Source organism: Sciurus carolinensis, chromosome 12, assembly GCF_902686445.1.
Source record: "Sciurus carolinensis chromosome 12, mSciCar1.2, whole genome shotgun sequence".
Lineage (NCBI taxonomy): Eukaryota > Metazoa > Chordata > Mammalia > Rodentia > Sciuridae > Sciurus > Sciurus carolinensis.
In genome coordinates, this window is record NC_062224.1 from 25,305,858 (window position 1) to 25,324,299 (window position 18,442).

Consider the following 18,442-nt stretch of genomic DNA (forward strand, 5'->3'; position numbering starts at 1 on the left):
TTATTTCTTGTGCTATGGGAGTCCTGTTAAGGAAATCTGATCCTGAGCCAACAAGTTGAAGATTTGGACCTACTTTTTCTTCTATAAGATGCAGGGTCTCTGGTCTGATTCCGAGGTCCTTGATCCATTTTGAGTTGAGTTTTGTGTAGGGTGAGAGATAGGGGTTTAGTTTCATTCTATTGCATATAGTTTTCCAGTTTTCCCAGCACCATTTGTTGAAGAGGCTATCTTTTCTCCATTGCATATTGTTGGAACCTTTGTCTAGTATGAGAAAATTGTATTTATTTGGGTTTGTGTCCATGTCCTCTATTCTGTACCATTGATCTACCTGTCTATTTTGGTACCAATACCATGCCGTTTTTGTTACTATTGCTTTGTAGTAGAGTTGAAGATCTGGTATTGCAATACCCCCTGCTTCGCTCTTGCTACTGAGGATTGCTTTAGCTATTCTAGGTTTTTATTCTTCCAGATGAATTTCATAATTGCTTGCTCTATTTCTGCGAGGTACATCATTGGGATTTTAATTGGAATTGCATTGAATCTGTATAGAACTTTAGGTAGTATAGCCATTTTGACGATATTAATTCTGCCTATCCAGGAACATGGGAGATCTTTCCATCTTCTAAGGTTTTCTTGAATTTCTTTCTTTAGTGTTCTGTAGTTCTCATTGTAGAGGTCTTTCACCTCTTTGTGAGATTGATTCCCAAGTATTTTATTTTTTTCGATGCTATTGTGAATGGAGTAGTTTTCCTAATTTCTCTTTCTGAAGATTCATCACTTATGTATAAAAATGCATTGGATTTATGAGCATTGATCTTGTAACCTGCTACTTTACTGAATTCACTTATGAGTTCTAAAAGTTTTCTGGTGGAATTTCCAGGTTCCTCTAAATATATAATCATGTCATCAGCGAACAGGGATAGTTTGAGTTCTTCTTTTCCTATTCGTATCCCTTTAATTTCTTTGGTTTGTCTGATTGCTCTGGCTAGAGTCTCAAGGACGATGTTGAATAGAAGCGGTGAAAGAGGGCATCCCTGCCTTGTTCCAGTTTTTAGGGGGAACGCTTTCAGTTTTTCACCATTTAGAATGATATTAGCCATGGGCTTAGCGTAGATGGCCTTTATAATGTTTAGGAATGTTCCCATTACCCCAATTTTTTCTAGTGTTTTGAGCATGAAGGGATGCTGTATTTTATCAAATGCTTTTTCTGCATCTATTGAAATAATCATGTGATTCTTAACTTTAAGTCTGTTGATATGGTGAATGACATTTATTGATTTCCGAATGTTGAACCAACCTTGCATCCCTGGGATAAAACCCACTTGATCGTGGTGCACTATCTTTTTAATATATATTTGTATGCGATTTGCTAAAATTTTGTTGAGAATTTTTGCATCGATGTTCATTAAGGATATTGGTCTGAAATTTTCTTTCCTTGATGTGTCTCTGTCTGGTTTAGGTATCAGGGTGATATTGGCTTCATAGAACGAATTTGGTAGGGTTCCCTCCTCTTCTATTTCATGGAATAGTTTGAGGAGTATTGGAATGAGCTCTTCTTTAAAGGTTTTATAGAACTCGGCTGAGAACCCATCTGGTCCTGGACTTTTCTTTGTTGGTAGGCTTTTGATGACCTCTTCTATTTCATTGCTTGAAATTGGTTTATTTAAGTTGTGTATGTCCTCCTCGTTCAGTTTAGGTAGTTCATATGTCTCTAGAAATTTGTTGATGTCTTCGAGGTTTTCTGTTTTGTTGGAGTATAGATTTTCGAAATAGCTTCTAATTATGTTTTGTATTTCACTCGTGTCTGTTGTGATGTTTCCTTGTTCATTCCGAATTTTAGTAATTTGAGTTTTCTCCCTCTTTCTCTTTGTTAGTGTGGCTAAGGGTTTATCAATTTTATTTATTTTTTCAAAGAACCAACTATTTATTTTATTAATTTTTCCGATTGTTTCTTTTGTTTCGATTTCGTTGATTTCGGCTCTGATTTTAACTATTTCCTGTCTTCTACTACTTTTGGTATTGGTCTGCTCTTCTAAGCAAGAATAAACAACTGGGATAGATTCAAACTAAAAAGCTTTCTCTCAGCAAAGGAAACTATCAGAAATGTGAAGAGAGAGCCTACAGAGTGGGAGAATATCTTTGCCAACCATACCTCAGATAGAGCGCTAATTTCCAGAATCTATAAAGAACTCAAAAAACTCTACACGAAGAATACAAATAATCCAATCAACAAATGGGCTAAGGAAATGAACAGACACTTCACAGAAGAAGATGTACAAGTAATCACCAGATATATGAAAAAATGTTCAACATCCCTAGTAATAAGGGAAATGCAAATCAAAACTACCCTAAGATTTCATCTCACCCCAATTAGAATGGCGATTATCAAGAATACAAGCAACAATAGGTGTTGGCGAGGATGTGGGGAAAAAGGAACACTCATACATTGCTGGTGGGGTTGCAAATTAGTGCAACCACTCTGGAAAGCAGTGTGGAGATTCCTCAGAAAGCTTGGAATGGAAACACCATTTGACCCAGCTATCCCACTCCTTGGCCTATACCCAAAGGACTTAAAATCAGCATACTACAGAGATACAGCCACATCAATGTTCATTGCTGCTCAATTCACCATAGCCAGATTGTGGAACCAACCTAGATGCCCTTCAGTTGATGAATGGATAAAGAAACTGTGGCATATTTATACAATGGAATATTACTCCGCAATGAAGAATGATAAAATTATGGCATTTGTAGGCAAATGGTCGAAATTGGAGAATATCATGCTAAGTGAGATAAGCCAATCTCAAAAAACTAAAGGACGAATGATCTCGCTGATAAGCGGATGAGGACATATAATGGGGGGTGGGAGGGGCTAGCATTAGGTTTAGGGTTAGGTTTAGAGTTAGGCTAAGGAGAGCAGTAAGAATGAAGGAAAGAAGGACTGTGTAGAGGGAAAAGAGGGGTGGGAGGTGTGGGAGGGGTGGGAGGGGTGGGGGGGAGGGGAAAAATATAATAAACATCATTACCCTATGTAAACGTAAAAAAAAAAAAAAAAAAAAAAAAAAAACAACATGTCATGTTTACTTGGAAAGAATGTAAAATTTATATCTGTCAGTTGTGTTGTTCTGTACATGAAGAGGGTTATGTTTATAAATGATATTGTCTGTGTATTCAATTAGTTCCTGGAATAGTTGGATCAGAATTGCTTACCATTTTGTTAATTTGTCCATTTAGTTGTGTACTGTAGGTTTTTGCTATTTGTTTTGAGACTATATAATAAAGTTTAGAATTGTTAAAAAAAGTAAGGAAGTGACATTAAGTCTCCAAACATCATAGGACTTCCTGGACTCATACATAATTGTAGTACATAATTGTAGTACTTTGTAAACTCACAAAAACAGTGAGAGGTTGTGATATTTCCTCTCTTAAAGGCATTTTTTTTATTACAAACTTGAGTTTGTAATCCCTGGAGCCAAGCAGTGTTTCTGCAACCATTTTTTTTCTGATTCTTTTTCTCATTCACTCCAGGTTATCAGTCAAAATACATTTGGACAAAAACAGCAATGTCCCCCATCACCATATCAAAAAAAAAAAAAAAAAAAAAAAAAAAAAAAAAAAGAAAAGTTAGGAAACATCAATAATATACGAAAAATGTTGTGATAGCTAACCCATGAGACAACCTCAGGGAGACTATTTTCCTAGATTTAGAGAAGATTCCACTGAAAACAGGATTACTCTCTTTACTACCAGTTTTATAGAAATAAAAATGGGAATGAAACCATCTTCAATAAATAAAGGGACAAGGGAGCACATGAGAAGAATGAATGCACCATTCACCATTTTTTTTTTTTTTAAGGTAGTGAAAGCAGATTGTGGGCCATCTGTGGGTAATTCATCAAAGAACACATTTGATCAGACATTGCTGTACAGGTCATCCAACAGCACAGCATCAAGAGGGCAGGGAGCTGAGTTGAAGCACATATAATAAAGGCCAAACTGCCTATGTCTTCTGGTGACTTCATGAAATCGTAAAAGGGCTATTTTGTTAGATTTGGCAAATTAAGAAGAAATTTTACAGTTTCTGAAATGTGCAGAATTATTTTGAAATTAAAAAAATGGAAAATGTTAAGTTTCCCTGCTTGTACTATTTTGGTCCTCTCAAAAAAAGGTAAAATGTTATAAATTTCATTTCAGCATTCCCAGTTCTTAATCAACATCAACAAGTATTCTGATATTTGTACGATGGAAACACACAAAACAAAATCAAACCAAAGATTTAGGTCTCTAAAAGTCCATTCGCTAAATGAAAGCCTTATGTACTTTATGTTGTCACTCACTAAACTACACTCAACCTTCACAGATGTAGTCCCCCTTTCAATGGGTAGTCCTATAGTTTGGATGCTGAACATCCACCCAAAGTCCATGGGTTAAAGGTTGGGTTTCCAGGGTGACACCATTGAGAGGTGTTAGAACCTTTAGGAGATAGGGCTTAATGGAGATCCTCAGGTCCTTTGATGCCTTCCATCCAAGGAAATTGTGGGACCCTGTCTCTTCTTCCCTTTTACATTCTCACGGATGAGATAAGTAGTCTGACTCTACCACATGCTCCTCACGATTTCCATCTGACACTCCCATCAGAGGTCCAAAGCAATGAGTTTATCTTATCTTGGACTGGAAATTCCAAACTGTGTGGCAAAATAAACCTGTTTTTATAAGTTAATTATCTCAGGTATTTTGTTATAGTAACAGAAAACTGACAAACACAGGCATTAGATTATTACCCAGTCTTTAACTCCAGGTTCAGGAGTGCTAATATGAATCCAACTTATATTTAAGTCAGACTCACAGTTAAGGAAGAAAAGACAAAAGAATAGAAAGGCATAGGGAAAAAAAGTTCCAATAAAGTTATATTTTAGTCATCTTAATAAAACAAAGTCATATAGTTATTAGGATATTATTCCTGAATGCCTGCTTAAAAGTAAGCATGAAATCTTTGTTACTGGCATTTATCACTGACTTTCATTCTCCAACACTATGAATGTAGTTTTCCTTTGCAAGTTACAGGATACTTTGCCAGATTACTCTGGATTAATTTATTGTATTTTCTCCTTTCCTATTTTCACAACAGAACTGGGCTTATATTAGCATCATTTAAAAAACCCTATTATACTGTGATGAATACTATGTATTACACCAGACCTTGTTTTTCAGATTCTGTTTCTTGGCTCCTGTAGCCTTCCCAGCAACTGTGTCCTCTCAGATTATGCATTCCATCTCTCCACCTCTCTTCATCTTTCATTTTGATTTTGTTTTCTCCATCTCTTTCCTTCCTTTCACTCCCTCCCTTTGTATTTTGTCTCTACGTCCAACCCTCCCCTCCTGTGCTTTTATTCTGTGGTGGATTGATTACACTGATGGCCTCAATCCAGACCCTTTTCTCACTTTGCAGTGTTCTCTCACTCTGACTCTGGGCTCAGTCATATGGCAAAAGGAGACAACCACAAACATGAAGCTAAAAAGAAGCTTGAAAAGTGCTTGCAAATTTCTATTTCCTCTCTTGGAAACTTGCCACTGGTGGGAGAAGTGAATGCATAGGAGAAACACATGAAGGAAAGCTTTCTTTCCAACAGAGAGCACCTTTGACCATCCAGCTCCCAGAATATCCACCAGTTAACAGCTGGCACTGAAGGGTCCAATAAAGATCAGTAGAACTACCAAGCTGATCTGGAGGTACCTTGTGGGAAGTAAGAAATGGAGTTGGTTTAAGCCACTACATTGTGGGATGAGTTGTTACATAGAAATACTGACCAGTAAATTCTTTGCTAAAGATCAAACAGCCAATTCAAATTCCTAGGGGTGTTTCTGCATAAGATGAAGTGATATTCCTCCTCCTAGTTTTCTTGGAATCAGATGAATATCTCTCTACTTCTATGTGCAATGAAACAGGAAAGATAGGAATGCTCTAGTGGAAAGCTTTCATGTTCTATACAGCCCCCCCATTTTTTTTTTTTTGTTTCCTTATCATCTGGTTTATTCTTTTGTTTGTGAATTATGAAAGCTAAGAAGGATGTATCTAAATAACCTACATGTGGATTTATTTAACCTGAGGAAAATCCATTCAAAACCAAAATTGGCAGCCTTGTAGTATACTTGGTGTTCTATCACTGAAAATTATGTGATGAACTGACCAACCCTCTAAGAAGATCACTGTGGACAACCTTAAGGACTCCTTTAATCCTCAAATTGTTATTTCCTTCTATCGAATGATTTTGACTTTTTGAAGCTTTAACAAGTAAGTTGTTAACAATGATCCAAACAAAAATTATAAGGAGAAGATATTCTACCTATAGATAAAAAGGGCAGAAGTAGATAGAAACAATCATTTTAACTTGCTACCAGCTTTAAAAATGTACATGTTTATGAGTCAATGACTTCGGAATACCGTGTCTGACAAACCACTCCTCTACTGTTTAAATATATCTTTTCTGAGTCTTAATATGAGAATATAGAGTAGAAAAAAATGAAATTAATGAAATTAAACCCCTATCTCTCCTCCTTTACAAAACTCAACTCAAAATGAATCAAAGATCTAGGAGTTAGACCTGAGACCCTTCACCAAATGGAAGAAAAAGTAGGCCCGAATCTCCATCAGGTTGGCTTAGGACCAGACTTCTTTAACAAAACACCCATAGTGCAAGAAATAAAAGCAAGAATCAATAAATGGGATAGATTCAAACTAAAAAGTTTTTTTGCAGCACAGGAAACAATAATGTGAAAAGAGAGCCTACAGAGTAGGAGAAAATCTTTTCCACATACACTTCAGACAGAGCACTTATCTCCAAAGTTTATAAAGAACTTAAAAAACTTTACACCCAAAATACAAAGAACCCAATCAGTAAATGGGCTAAGGAAATGGGCAGACACTTCACAGAAGAAGATATACAGGTGATTAACAAATATATGAAAAAGTGCTCATCATCCCTAGTAATTAGAGAAATGCAAATTAAAACCACCCTAAGATTTCATCTAAGTCCAATTAGAATGGCTATTACCAAGAACACAAGCAATAGTAAGTGTTGGCATGGATCTGGGGAAAAAGGCACACTCATACATTGCTAGTGGAGTTGCAAATTGGTACAACCAATTGGAAAGTAGTATGGAGATTCCTCAGAAAACTTGGAATGGACCCACCACTTGACCCAGCTATTCACCTCCCCAAAAATGAGAATAATGTCTACTACACACAAATTATTTTCCCCAAAAAGACATGTACACTGTCCATGCTGTTTGATGAAATAGGAAAAATTCATTCATTCATCAGATATTAATTGAAAAGATTCCCTTACTGTGGGCACTGTAGTTATAGCAGAGAATAAAACAAATACCTCACTTTCAGAGAGCTTCGGGGTAAAGTAGATATCAAAACAAGTTATTATAAAAATATATAGTATGTGATAAGGTGCTTAATACCATGGAGAGAACTGAAACAGGGTGGAGAGTTAGGGATGGGGGTCTTTGTTGGAGAGGAGAATCACTGAGGGTCCCTCTGATAAGGTGTCTTCCCATAGGAAACTCAAGAGAAGTAAAAGACTCTGGGAACAGCTCTGGGTAGAGGGACCAGCATGGACAAAGGACTTGACTGAATTGCTTTTGGTGTGCTTTGGAGTTTAAATGTTATTTCTATGACTGGAGCAAATGTATTTACCAAGAGTGTTAAAATAGGTAGAAGGAACTAGGGCAAATCATAAGGGGTGTGTATTACTTGCAAGCTGTGGCAGTAACAGGATTTTATTCTAAAAAATACAGGAAGATTTGGAGAGGTTTAAGCAGAGGAAAGGAATTGTTTCAGGTTTGAAAAAGATCACACTATCTTTTTGTGATCAAGACTGTAGGAAGGAAAAAGGAGTCAGAGAAACTGGTTAGGAGTGTATCATAGTTGTCCCAGCAGGAAATGGGTGGCTTGGACTGAACTATTGTAATAGAGGAAACAGACGAGACAGAGGATGAATTTTGGCTGGATTGTGTAGGTACTGCATGGATTTAATACAGGGAGTGGAAGTACAAAGGAGAGTAAAGGGTATCATCAAGACTTTTGGTCTCAGTAGCAAGAAAAGTGTGTGTTCCATCAGGAATGTTATACTGTCCATCTTCAGGGGACTCACTCACATCAATCCAATAGAAGGCAATCCTCCAGGTGTGCAGAGAACAACTCAAAGCTCCAGAGAGCAGGACCAAAATGTACAGAGGTGGAGAGGCCCAGAGGAAGGATGCAGGACAAGCACCTTACGGCAACATGACTGGCTTGGAATTCATTTTTTTTTAACACTTCATAGAGTTACTAGTAAGAGACTGGGGTTTCTAAAACTCTCAAAATTTGTCCTGTTTCAATATTAAAATGAGTATGCATAAGGAGTTCTCAATTTCTCCCATCTGCCTAGAAGCAACCTAAGCCTTTTATGAAACAATTACATCCTGGATTTTGAAAAAAAAAAAAAAAAAGATTTATTGAATTGAATACTTAAAACTGTCAATACTGTCAAAGGTCAGTATGGGCAAAACCAGGATTTTGCAGAGGTTTCTGATGGAAACTTGCTGACTTCTGCCTCCCTGATATTCTCACATCTTTCTTACTCAATCTTCTCAGGCTGTATTCTTTTTAATTTAAAATATCTAAGAATGACAAGTAATCTGAATGAGTTCCCAGGAAGCAAGGCAGAATAGCCCATAGGTTTGCATGTCAGTATAAATTAGAGACTAGTAAGATGAATTATGAGAATTACTAAAAGCCATATTTAAAAGGAACATTTTTATACACTCATACATTGCTGATGGGACTGAAAATTGGTATAACCACTCTGGAAAGCAGTGGAGATTCCTCAGAAAATTTGGAATGCAATCCCATTTGACCCTGTTATCCTACTTCTTAATCTATACACCGAAGACTTAAAATCAGCATATTACAGTGACGAAGCCACATCAATGTTTATGGCAACTCAATTCACAATAGCTAAGCTATGGAGTCAACCTAGGTGCCCTTCAGACGAAAGGATAAAGAAACTGTGGTACATATACAAAATGGAATATTACTTAGCCATAAAGAAGAATAAATTTATGGCATTTGCCAGTAAATGGATGTATCTAGAGACTATATGCTAAGCAAAATAAGCCAATCCCCCAAACCAAAGGTTGCATGTTCTCTCTCATATGTGGATGCTAATATACAGCACTATAGGGAGAGGAAGAATAGAAATTCAGTAGATTAGACAAAGGGGAATGAAAGGAAGGGGAGGAATAGGAATAGGAAAGACAGTGGAATGAATCTGACATAATTTTCCTATGTACATACATGAATACACCACAGTGAATTCTACATCATGTACAACCATAAGACAGGGATCCTAATTAGAATAAGAGGAACTCCATTTCTGTGTAAATAAGTCAAACAGTACTCCACTGTCACGAATAACTAAAAAGGATAAAAATTAAAACTTAAGGAATATAATAAAATAAAATCAACCCTTTTATGACTAGTATCAATGAAACAATTGTGGTATGTGTGTGTGTGTGTGTGTGTGTGTGTGTGCAAATAAACTATTAAGCCTAACCACTGGTAGCTCTAAGGTGAAAATTAATAGACCAATATTTGTGAACATACATCATTTTCCCTAAACTTACAAAGAAATGAAATGTATGAAAGAATAAAGCATAGTAGGGAAATGTCTCATTTCACAATAAACTACTAAGAAAAAAAAATTATAGCCAGTATTAGGGCAAAACGAGTACAAGAATGAGGTCTGTCCTATTGTTATGATCATCTGTTCCGCAGAAGTCTCTATTTACAGGGATATGAAGTACCTAAGTCGGGGCATCCATGGCCAAAAAAAGATGTGAAAGTACCAAAAAATCTAAAAACTTTGATGATGGGGAACTCAATTTTTAATCCTTTCTACATACAAATTTATATTCACTTTCAAAATAGTTACTGTGTTAGCTGAACTAGGGATGTCAGTAATCCAGTATGAAATAACAAAAACTCAGCACTACAAAAGCTTTTTCTTTTCTTTTTTTTAAACGTATCTTTGTTATCTTTGAATGCTTATGATAGTTGCCCGTCTATGATTAAAGCAAAGCTAAATTTTCTCTGGGCCTCTGTACCATCAGAATTATCAATTTTGGAGAACTAGTTTTATAATGACACTCATTCTACAACACAGAAAAGGAGCATTTGCGCGAGTCAAAATATGCTTCTGTGTTGGTTTACAGAAACGTTCATAAATTCCCTTGTCAAAACATATTTTATTTTTTGCTCCATTTTATAAGTTACAGGTAAGTTTGTTGTTTGGCATACATTTTCTACAAATGAGATACTGGAGCAAAGTAAACATAGAAGCCAGAAGGGGTTGCAATGGCTAGGCAAAATTAAGGCAGGAAAAGATAATTAAAAGTAAGCAACAGCAGGGCAGGTCACCCTGGCCTTTGGAAGAAGATTCAAAGACAAAAGCCATTCTCTTCTGCACGCTGCTGTATAATTCCCCAGGACACAGGCCCAACGCGACCCCCAGAGTATGAGCTTTTACGTCTGCCTCTCTAACAGGGAGATAACAGCATGAGCTTAAATAAGAGGTAATGGAATTTTATTTTCTTCGGTCCTCTGTTCTGCCGAGCAAACCTCGCCAAAACATTCATTTGTTTCCATTATGGGCCCTGTTATCTATCTAATGGGCAGCACAGATCTCAGCAAGAGCTTGATTGGATGGTATGTGTTCCAAAGGGTGAATCATATGCCTATCAGAATTTAACTGGAAAAGAATTATTCTAAACTAATTTTTGTTCACTTGCTAATCAACAATATGGCATCTTGTTGTTTAATACTAACAACAACAACAAAAAACTTACAGAAAAACCAAACCTTTCTCATTTATCCACTCTTACCTGCATTTAATCCTTAACTTCCTAGCTCCTCTACCTTAAATGTCTGGCTTCTGTGTTATTCGGTAGGTAATCTAGTATTAAACGTTAAGCTGTGTTCTGTTCTTAACAGAACAGCACAGAAAGGCAAAAATAAGGCTGAGTTGCCTACAAACTACTTTTGAGTAGAAGGGCTTTCAGTTAAATTTAACATTAAAAAGTATATTTGGTTTGCTGACTACTATTAAGGATTCACACAAATATTTTGCTTCCTGTTAGCTTACAGTTTTTAAACTCTTTCATTTATCAGGTATCGAGCAATACAACTGACAACAGGAAAGCAAAAATAAGCCATAAATCTCAAGATAAATTCAAGATATCTCTCCTGCCCCCATCTCCACAACCACACCCTGGGGGAAATCTCAGAGAAAAGAAACAATACATGAAATCGATAAGTCAAGTGTGCCCCTGTATGCAAGGGACTCTAAACATCATCTCTACATGAACTAGTGTGGCCTTGGAATAAGAAAAAAGAAAATGGTGGAGGAGAAATTAGATGAGCACATTCTGAATGCATTTTTCAGCCATATTTGCCATATAGAAATCCAAACCAAGTCCTTGCAGGGCTTCAGATGCCTTAAGAAAATATAGGAGTTTATATTTTTATTTGGAATTCTGTAATACTTAAATGTTAGCAACATATTTATTTCACAAGCATATATATGTACATGCAAGCAATATAAAAACATACAATCAGGGTGACCTCTATTGTAAAGATTACTTACTACTGAATGAACAAGCTAGAGTCTGAGCTTCATGCAGAAGAGGACAGGGAAGCAGGTGCCCACCTTGCCCAGGTGACTTAGCTCAAGATGGAAAAACCTATGGTGGGGACTTCACCTGGGAAAACAGCCAGATAAGGGAGCTTGCCTACACACGGTTTTGGAATAAACACTGAGGAGAAAGAAAGGAGGTTAAGGAAACTCTACACCCTGGGATTCTGGGTATGCATGGAATGTATCAAGACTTTAACTTCAGGGACAAAGGGACTCTTTGGTTATAGAATATCAGTGCAGGGAGACTGGATATAGCCTAATGATGGGTAGAACACTTGCTCTATAAAATAAACCTCTCAATGTCATTGATAAAAGAGAAGTGAGTCTTGAAAAGACCTAGTAAAGAAAAAGCACCCAGAAAGATCACATATGTTGCCCAAGGGATCACATAACCAGTTAGTGCAGGATCAACACTACAAAAAATTTTCTATTCCTAAAATTATTTTCCCTAGGACATTGATTTTTTTCACCTTGCTACTTTATGTATTTATTTATTTTTTATTCACAATATTTATTATTGAAACGTAATAAAGGAAGAACCATTCAATTTGTCATTTTTTCACTATAGAAAGTGAATTTGAAAATTAACATCTCAGAAATTTTTATATGTGACAACTAGAAATAAAATATATTCAAACATGCAAATGAGTAAGATCCTAAGTAAAGCTCTGTAGCTAAAATTTTAATATTTCACATATTTAAAATACTGGGAAGTACTATAACATAAAAGATCTCTGTCTGCAATTTCCTTAGAACTATTTAAGAGATTTTGTTAGAGTTTGTATCTCAATGTCCCCCAAAGCCTCAAATTTCTTTACTATAGCCATGTTCGGAGGTGGGGTTTTTAGGAAGTGATTTGGATCATGAGGGCTCTGACCTCATCAGTGGATTAATCCATTTGATAAATTAACAGTGTGAGTAGATTACTGGGAAGTGGTTCAAATAGTAAGAGTTGGAACCTAGTTGGAGGAAATAGGTCACTGGGGATACGCCCTTTTGTTCCTGGACCCTTCCTTCCCCAGTCCCAGCTGTCTGTCTGTCTCTCTGTCTCTCTCCTCCCTGAATGATGTGAGTTGAGCATCTCTGCTTCACATGCTCTTTTGCCATGATGCTCTGCCTCACCACAGGCCCATAGCAATAGAGCCAGCCAACCATGAACTGAAACCTTTGATACTGTGAGTGAAAATAAATCTTTCCTCCTTTCAAGTTCTTTATGTCAGCCACTTTATCACAGTCACACCTGACTAACACAGTTTTTAATCAGCTTTTGTCCCATCTGGGTTTTCTTGACATACATATGTACACATGTGTGTGTGTGAGTATACACATATATAAAATGTTTTCTATCCATACATTTGTAATGTTTCTTGGATATATATAGGTATATAATATGTATACACACACACACACACTTATACATATATTATATTCGCACATGTCAGACATTCTCACTTATACAGCAATAGTCATAGATGAATCAATTTATGCCTAAATGACAATGGTCTTACTGTTGAGTTCTTTTTGACCTCTCTTACTCTCTGGAATTATTTTTTTTCTCATAAATTCTGCAAGTTCAGCTAGTATTCATCTTTTAATACTTTCAGGCTGATAACCATGAATGAGGGTCATGACAGTTTAAATAAGAGAAACAGTCTTCAAAGAAATCTTTAAAATACATTAAGGACTCCATTGAAACCTGCAACAACTTGGTAATGGTGATTTATTAACAACGAACTCTCCCATAGAGGCAGTAAATGTTACACTAAGGAACATTAGTTTTAAGTACTTAAATGGTAGAATAGATCAAAAAGTGATTTTACTTAATAAATAGTAAAGTTCCTCTCTATTGACCTCCTGTAGAATTTGCTGCTGAAGAAGAGGGTAAAGTATTCCAAAGGAAAATGGAGAGAATAGGGTGACTTCCACGCTGGGCATCCATTCTGTACGGTTTTCTACTGTCACCTTACATGGATTACATGACTTGTTTATTTTTTGATTACATTATTCTAACTTAATGACCATTCTTGTCCTTCACATAAGCCGACGTAAGAAAAATAACCAAATTTGCACTACACACGAAAAGAATTATATCCTTTCCTAATCTGCATCTAGAGTAATAGAAAAGTCAAGATGAACCAGGGTGAAGAGATATGAAACAGGTCAGAGGAAGTGACTTTTAAAATGTGATGGTGTGTTCCGAGAGGCTGCACCAAAGACTGGCAGGAATCTCACTTCAGATCTCTAATGCTTTCAGAATGAAATATATATTTTTTGAGAATAACTAGTTTTGTGGTATCAACAGATCAGAAATTTCAGTCCAATCCACTGTAATAAGGCAAATGATCATTACTATTCAATAGCAATTTAAAATAATATAAAGATTCTGGGTTCTAGGGTCATAGTTATTAACAGAATATGAAATGTGAATTTGGGTTTCTGAATTCTACCTATCTAAGAAAGGCTCTATTTCTTTTCATCCATGTATAGCTTCTTTTCTTTCCTTTTGGTGCTGGGGATTAAAACAGGGGGGTGCTTTACTACTGAGCAAAATCCCCAGTTTTTTTAGTTTTTATTTTGGAAAAGCATCTTGCTAAGTTGTTTACGGCCTTACTAACTTGCTGGGGCTGGCCTCAAAACTGTAATACTCGTGCCTGAACCTCCCAACTCACTGGGATTAAAGGTATGTGCCACTGCAACAGGCTGCTTCTTTGCATTTTTTTAAATTAAAAATTAATAAGATGAATGCTTTGGAAGGCAAATCACTCTTACCTTACTCCCAAGTTGCTAATTCAGTATTATAATGATCAACCAAGACTGACGAGTATGGATAACCAAATGAAAGAACCAGTTCATTCACACTGAAAAGGAGTTTACAGGGAAGCTTGCCAACATAGTGGTCAGACCTATGGGCTCTGGAATTTTATTTTCACGGTTGAATCTTTGTTCCCTAATTATAGGGAGGTTACTTAATCTCTCTGGGTATTTCAGTTCTTTTTCTCTAAATGATAAGTATCTACCTCTTGATTTTCATGAGAATTTGTGAGATCAAGTTTAAACAGAGTCCAGGGCCTGGCATATAGAAAGAGCTTCAAAGATGCTAGTTTTTAAAACAAGCTTGGAGGTTGTTATTAAAAGTGTAGAATGGAGGAACTTTGAATTATGTAAAGGGAAATAAGGGCGGGAGGGGGCAGGTATGAAAGATGGTGGAATGAGACCAACATCATAACCCTATGTACATGTATGATTACACAATCAGTGTGACTCTACATTGTGTATAACCATAGAAACGAAAACTTGTACCCCATTTGTGTATAATGAATCAAAATGCAGTCTGTTAAAAAAAAAAAAAGTGAATTGCCAGATGAAGTTGCATAATACCATTTCTACAACTTAGATCAAGTAGGAAAGATGGATAAGATATGAAAAGCATCTCTTGAAGACATCAGATGACTATTAAAGAGTAAGGACCCCAAAAGCCCAGAGCTCTGAGAAGGGAAATCACAGAAGCAAAACCAACATCACCTATCAAGGCATTATCTCATTCATAAGGAAGCCTGAGAGCCTGAGAGGGTATCTAGAACTTCAGCCTGTCTTAAGGATCTGAGGAAAGATTAGGCATTCAAAGCCATTCAGGTGAAATTTCCATAAATACTCAGGTCTTTGGTAGACATCCCTAAAGAACTATACTCTAAGAGTAAGGGCTAATCAGAAGTCTTCACAAGGACAAAAGCTCAACATTGAATGAGCTTAACCCTTCACTGATATAATTAATCTGTCCTATCCTAACTGGAAACAAAAAAACAAACAAAAGTAAATCCTCTCTGGAGAAAAAAAAAAAAATAGTATCTGCAACTTCAAGAGTATCTCTGTAGTATCCTGTCAATAATGTCCAACATTTGATCAAAAATACTTAGCAGGCAAGGAAACCAGTGAATGGAAGTATGGGGGCGGGGAGAAGAAAACAGATAATAGAAACAGATTCATAGGAAATCTGGACCTTAATCAGTCACAAACTTCAAGAGAACTGTTATTAACATATTCAAGGAAATAGAGGACAAGATGGTTAATTTCACCAGGAGATTAAATTCATAATTTAATTGGCAAAAAATTCAAATGGATACCATAAAATTAAAAAAGAAACACACACACTACAGCATCAGCTGGTAAATTTGAAAGAAAATATAAAGATATCTTGCTTTCTGATGAAACTTTTGGCTTCATCCTAAGCGAACTGTATCTTGAAAAATTAAAATAAATGGCTGTCTTACAATAAGGGCCTATAACTTAAAACAGAAATTCAAGTCTTTGGTTGAGTAAAATAGTTATAACCAGGAAGAAATGAATTAATTATTTAAAGGAGTTTGTGCTTTCATTGCACCTCTCACCAGGCTTATACAGTTGGATGTTGGTGAAGAAAGACAGCGTAACACCTGCCTACCTCAATTCCAACACGAGTCAGATGGTATCAGAAGTAAAAATGCATTTCATAACTCATTGTTCACTCGTTAGCCTGCACTGTGAAATGCAATGATACCGTATTGGGAGCATAATCCAATTAGAGGTCATATGGTAACTGTGGGATTGGTAAGTAAAGAGTTACTAAGAAAAAAAAATGAAAAGCTGGGTTAAATCATCTGAGAGCAGTGAAAGTGAAATTTGCTTTAATAAATTAACTTAATGAATTAAAAATTTTAAATCTGCAGTTGAACCAAGTTCTGTATTTGTGGGTTTGGTGTAACAATCTTTCTTCTCAATCAAAATAGAATACAATCACGCAAAGCTGACATTAGCTCATAAGGAACAATTTATTACAAAAGGAATTACTCTTACTTGGCTCTCTCTAATTTCAGTTCTGTAATTTTAGACTGGACAGGAACACAAAATTTTATTTCTTATATTATATTCTTTCAATTTGGTTAGCTTTACAAATTAAGTAGGAATACCTCTCCTGAATATACTTGTAGTTGTGGAATACTATGGAGTCTAATAAAAATTAAACAGAACAGATTGGGAAGTATCTATGGAACAAAAAACGAGGCACTGATTTGTGAATTTTTATATATAATCTTCTTGAGAGAGAGAAAAAGGCTGAGATGACTTGGAATCACTGAATTAAGGTTTTTAGTCCTGGATTTGTACTTAACTCGTTCTGTGACCTCAAAAATGTCATTTAATCCCTCTGATCCAACTTGCTTAGCTATAAAATAATCATGTGTAACCTAATTCCATATTCAGTCATGAACATCTATTGAACACCCCGTATGTGCTGGTGTTTTTGTGAAACATTAAGAATGCTAAGAATATAAAGATCGTGGAACAATTGGACACTGTAATCTATGTGTAAGCACTTTGTAAAGGATAATAAATTATACAAAGTATTACATTATGATATCACATGATTATAATATTTTCTAGAAGTTCCAGGAGCATTTAGCTCTCACCACAAATGCAAAGAGACTCTTCCCTTGGCAAAGATTACAAATAAAAATTCAGTTAAATAAAATGTATTGTTAAATTATCAGGGGACCAAAAAAAAAAGCAGAAAAGGAAAGAAGTAACTGCTTTCTGACCAGGGCAGGGAAAAGAATAACAAGGCAAATAATAAAATAAAAATGATTTCTTTGAACTTTGAGTACGAGGGTAAATGATTAACTGGACAGCAGTTTGGGAATACCAAAACAACATTAAGCTGCCTATCAGCTTAAGATTCCCATGACAAAACAGGAAAACCAAAATGGAAAATTCTAAAGTGAAAAAAAAAAAAATTTAATGACCACAGAACAAAGGAAGAATAGGAAGAATCAACTCATTCAGCAATGTGAGACCATCTGAGAACAGTGTAAACAAAGATGATGATTTTGACAATAAAAACGAGAGAGACAGAGAGACAGAGAGAGAGAGAGAGAGAGAGAGACAGACAGAGAGAGAGACCACAATAAGAACACAAACCTGTGTTTTGACAAAGTCGGCATTTGGTCAGATCTAAGACTTTAGACTTAGTGACCCTGATCTTTCCAGAAACTTTACCACTGTTGGTTACAACTATTGAAAACCAATATTCCTAAGGGTCATTCTGCCACTACGGCAATATGCTGGATTACAATGAAAACTAGAAATGAATGAGTCCTTTCGAGAATTCTCTCAACTTCTAGGGAATATGACTATATTCTGAGTAAGGAAGTATACAGTAGGACACATCCTATATTATATTTTGTTTATACTATTTCCGTAAGTAAATGAAAAAAAAAAGAGAGTTTCACATGGGAAATCTCTTTAAAGGAAGAGAAGCATCTGACATGGTCAATGGACTTTTAGAAGTTGGTCTACTTAGTAGAAATTGATCTCTCCTTCACTTTATGGAATAGATAAATTTCAGAAGATTTGACCAAAGCAGATCATTTCGTGAGTATCAACATCCTTTTTATAATTAGGGATTTATTTCCCAAAAGAAAGATAATCTCTCAATTGAAAACAAGCTATGAAATCTGTATTATTATAAATACCCATTAACCTATGGGTTAATAACATCCGTTATTAATTTACATTGTCAGAATTTGTCTCCTAACTACTGACTGCCTAAAACATTACATCTGGAATTCTTGGAACTCTTTTTCTATGTTCTTTGTATAACAGAACTTAATTGCACCGTCCAAAGAATTTGAAATCAAACACATTTTTATTCTAGTCTAAACATTCGT

The 18,442-nt window shown here is 35.9% G+C and overlaps 1 protein-coding gene across 2 annotated transcripts in view; it reads right to left on the reverse strand.

The window, feature by feature from the left end:
* The window catches only part of Plxdc2 (plexin domain containing 2), a 415,814-nt gene that overhangs the window by 107,429 nt on the left and 289,943 nt on the right, over positions 1–18,442 (reverse strand). The gene's annotated exons all lie outside the window — the stretch shown is intronic.